General features: G+C 42.1%; 1 non-coding gene across 1 annotated transcript; it reads left to right on the top strand.

Moving 5' to 3' along the window:
- The first annotated feature begins 851 nt into the window (after positions 1–851).
- Positions 852–958, top strand: LOC120255282. The gene has a single exon (XR_005534955.1). It is a non-coding gene; the product is annotated as a small nucleolar RNA R71 (small nucleolar RNA).
- The last annotated feature ends 3,835 nt before the right edge of the window (positions 959–4,793 follow it).

Below are 4,793 nucleotides of genomic sequence, written 5' to 3'. Positions count from 1 at the left end.
TTTTCTCAACCTCTACGACTTCCGGTGCTTCAACATTGGTCTTCTCACTTGGAAGCCTACCTTCAACCTCACGACCACTTCTCAAAGTGATCACCTTCACATGCTCTCATGGGTTGGTTTTGATGTTACTCGTTAAGTTTCCTTGTGGTCTCTACGACAGAGACTTCACGATTTGCACCACTTGATTTTCTAGGTTATACAATGAAGCGGTGTGGTTGCAAAGTGTAGCCTCGACCGATTAAAACCTTGTATCCGATGATTGCATAAATCGGGTCAAGGCTTTGTCTAAGTCGGTCATCAGGGTCTCCAAACCTGAAACATTATTTTCCATGTTTAGGGCTTGTTGTTGTTGTTAAAAACTCAGTTGTGCTACGGCCTTCTGTTGCTCTTTGTTACTCCATGAGAAATTTGGGTGATTTCTCTACCCCTGGTTGTAGGTGTTGCTATAAGGATTGCGTTGGTTTCGCATTGCATTACCCACAAAGTCAACTTGCTCATCGAATGAAGTACCACCAACGACTATCGGGCAATCAGATGGGGCATGTCCTCCCCCATATCCATCACAATTCGTTACGGCCGCCAATCTAGGAGAAGTTAGAATGCCCAACTTCTAGCTCAATGCCTCCACTTGGGCCGCCAACGATGTAACCGCATCAATCTCATGAAGTCTGGCCACTTTCTTCCTTCACCTTGCATTCCATTGGTATCTATTCATGGCCATTTCTTCTACTAATTATCAGGCTTCATCAGGGGTCTTGTTCCACATTGTACCTCCTGCGGTAGAATCTATAGAGTGTCTTGTACTTGGATTCAACCCGTTGTAAAAGGTATGAATGATCATCCATTCAGGGAATCCATGTTGTGCGCACTTCTGTAAAAGATCCTTGAATCACTCCTATGTCTTAAACAAGAATTCGAGCTCTATCTGAACAAATGATGATATCTCATTGCAAAGCTTTGCTGATTTCCCCGGAGGAAAGTATCTTGCAAGAAAAGCTTCAACCATTTCATTCTATATCGTGATTGGTGCTCGTGGCAAAGAATGTAACCAATATTTAGCTCTAACTTTTAGAGAGAATGGGAAAGCCCTCAATCTAATAGCATCATCCATAACACTGTTCATCTTCAGCATGTCACAAACTTCCAAGAAGTTCTCAGTATGATTGTTTGGGTCCTCATCGACCAAACCATTGAACTGTGCTGACTGCTGTATCATCTGGATAAATGCTGGCTTCAGCTCGATGTTGGGAGCTGTAATCGGGGGTCGCATAATGCTAGATTGTGTCACCAGTACCGATGGTCTGGCATAATCAGAGAGTGTTCTTTGTTGTTTATTCTGTTCTGCCATGTTGTGAGATCCGTCAACTTCCACTTTAGCTAGATTCGACGGTTCTTGCACATCTTCTTTACCCTTTTTTTTGAGTGTACGTTCAAGTTTAGGATCATCTTCAATTAGTATTGAAGGGTTCCCTCAAGTCATAACTTGGAGCTGCACCAAAAAGAAGAAAACAAAATTAGAATGATGATAGGACAAGAAGATATGAAAGAGAATGAATGAATAGCTAAGATAGCAAAGTGCAAAGTATCTCTAAACGCCTACTCACCGGTAACGGCGTGAAAAACTTGACAACGCCCCTTGCGTGTGACCCGCAAGTGCACTGGTTTATCGAGTAAGAAATCCCAGGTGAGTGGCGTATCTTATCCATAGGGAGTAGGAACTAAAAATACTTAAATTGTTACTTAACAACGTGAAAGTGAACAATGATAATGTTGATAAAATGTAATAAAAACAAAGATAAAAAGAAACAAGAATGAAAGGCAAAAGTAAGTGGGAGGTAAGGTAATCGATAGAAGTGGGGTACTCGGGCAATGCTCCTCCTAGGATTAATGTTTCAAGTGCAAGACCAATTATTATACTTCGTAATCAATGCTTAATGAGTCATGGAAATCCTTAAGCACACGGTCCAAAATCTAAGGTCAACCATGGCTAACTCTATACTATATCCCAATGGAGAAATCACTCAGTCACTACACCTCACACTGTGTAAAGTTGGATGGACTTCTAGGGAATCCAAGTGATAAACCCTCTTCCTATGTATAGACCTAACCCTTTTGTCCAGGCAAAAGGCTCTTAGTAACAACTAAACCCCGGACACTAGAGTCCTTTCAATGCTTCACTCTGTTGCTCGCGCAACTATACCCCAACGAAGTTCATCCTATAGAACTTCACTCTATTGTCACTTCCAAGAACTCAAGAAAATTGCGGTAGGATAAATCACACATGAGAGGAAAGGGGACGCTCTGCTACCTCTCGACTCACCCTCTCAACCCTCTCCAATCAAGCAATGTCTAACCCTCGTAGTGTGTCACTCATCTACAATGGTTACCAAGATGTACTCTCAATCCTAATGTCAGTCTAGGGGAGAAATCATTCCACAAGTTCTCAAGATTGGACCTCAATTGAAATATCAATTAAGGAAAGCATAATAAAAGATCAATGAAACAATAACATCCTAGGGTTTACAAAATCTAAGTACCCACTGGGGGTTTAGCTTTCTATGGTGCACAATACAATCAACAATAAAATCGAAAGTAAAAACATGTGTTCCATAAGAAAACCCCCTCGGTAGTCATGTCGATGATCTTGTGAAGTAGCCAAGTTTTCTCCAAAAGTCACCTTATCCAGCCAAGGGCATACCTCGCCGGATCTATGCCGACGAAAGCTTCCCCAAAAACCTTCTTCCAAGAGAATCACGGTGTTGAATCCCTCAAACCACTCCAGTGACTTGCCAAAAACCTCTCCAAACCCTAGCCGACAGCTTCCCAAACGATGTTGAAAAGTGTAAGAGAAGAGTGGAAAAAGATTCCTAAAATCTGGCTGAATCGCGGCTTAAATAAGGCTGGAATCGGGAATCCACACGCCCCTGTGTATTCTTCCCACGGGCATGTGGAATTTCCACTCGAGCGTGGGGAATTTCCACACTCTCATGTGAATTCTCTGGAAATATGTTCTCTTGCTAGCTGTGAACAGGAATTGCTACAATACTTTGCCACAGTGATATACTACAGTACTTTGCTATAATACTTTGCAAAATACTCCCAATTTAACACTTTTCATCATGGTGACATAAACGGGCACACGTTTATGCCGTAGATCGGAACTCTTCTTTAATCAAAGGCTTTGTTGGTGAAGATCTTGCTAACAATGCACAAGTCAGGAAATGCGAATGTGACTGCCAGTTAGTGTCTTCGCATTTGTTCCTTCCAAGATTCTACCAATTAGTGTGCTCATTCTAATAGTTTGAGTACACGGAGGTTGGCACACATTCACGCATCCTAACACCCCACTTTTGTCTTCTTTTCTCAATACTTAGCTTCACACCCCTACATGCATAAAAGTAACACAAATGCACAAGTATCAGCGCTAAAACCAGATAAAAGTAATGCTCATCATAAGAAAAGAACACTTCGCATTTTTATCACACAAGCACGTCTTCAATGATACTCCTCGGATGCCTCACTGTTCGGTCCACCAATAACAATGTCATCCGAGTGGGCCTAGGCTCTCCTAAGCCTAGCTTCTGAAAGAATGATTATGGCATGACATTGATACTAGGCCCTGAATCTGCCAATGTCATCTCTTCACAAGGCTTCTGAGGTCTTTCTTCTTCTTTGCCATATTCTTTTGCAACATGGCCGAACAAGAGGCATCTAAGATTACCGATGCACTCTCCTCTAACTTCCTCTTGTTGGTCAAAAGATCTTTCAAGAACTTTGCATGCCGTGGTATTTGAGACAACGCCTTCACAAAAAGAATGTTGATGTGCTATTGCTTAAATAGACTAAAGAATTTCTTATATTGCTCATCATTTTGGTCATTCTTCAATCTTGAAGGATAAAGGATTCTTGGCTTGTAGGGTGGGGGTGCCACCTCCTTGTCTTTGGTGGCTCTCTCCTCAACCTCCATGACATCGGATGCTTCAACATTGGTCTTCTTACTTGGAAGCCTACCCTCAACCTCACGACCACTTTTCAAAGTGATTGTCTTTACATGTTCTCTTAGATTAGTATCGGTATTACTTAGCACGCTTCCTTGTAGTCTCTCCGATAGAGACTTCGTGATTTGCCCCACTTGTTTTTCTAAATTATGCAATGAAGCGGTGTGGTTGCAAAGTGTAGCCTCAACCGATTGGAACCACATATCCGATGATTTCACATATCAGGTCAAGGCTTTCTCTAGATCGGACATCTAGGTCTCCAAGTCTGAAATTTTATTCTCCATGTTTGGGGCTTGTTGTTGTTAAAACCCAATGGTGTGGTGGCCTTTGTTGCCCTTGGTTATTTCATGAGAAAATAGGGTGATTACTCAAACCTGAATTGTAGGTAATGCTATAAGGATTTCCTTGTTTTCTCATTGCATTACCCACATAGTCAACTTGCTCAACGAAGGATGTACCACCAATGGCTATCAGGCAATTGGATGGGGCATGTCCCTCTCTGCATCCATCATAACTCGTTACGGCCTCCAATCTCGAAGAAGTTATAGTGTCTAACTTCTTACTCAATGCTTCCACTTGGGTCGCCAACGATGTACCAACATCCACCTCATGGATGCCAGCCACTTTCTTCTTCTCCCTAACATTCCATTAGCAGCTGTTCAACCCTATTTCTTCAATTAATTACCGGGCCTTTCCTGGGGTCTTGCTACCTAAAGTACCTCCTGCTGCATCAAGTAGCTATCTTGTACTCAGGTTCAAACCATTGTAAAAAGTCTGAATGATCATCCACTCTAA

Source organism: Dioscorea cayenensis, unplaced genomic scaffold (genome assembly GCF_009730915.1).
Source record: "Dioscorea cayenensis subsp. rotundata cultivar TDr96_F1 unplaced genomic scaffold, TDr96_F1_v2_PseudoChromosome.rev07_lg8_w22 25.fasta BLBR01000924.1, whole genome shotgun sequence".
NCBI lineage: Eukaryota > Viridiplantae > Streptophyta > Magnoliopsida > Dioscoreales > Dioscoreaceae > Dioscorea > Dioscorea cayenensis.
The sequence above is the reverse complement of the archived record's forward strand: the minus strand, read 5'-3'. Positions and strand labels throughout refer to the sequence as shown.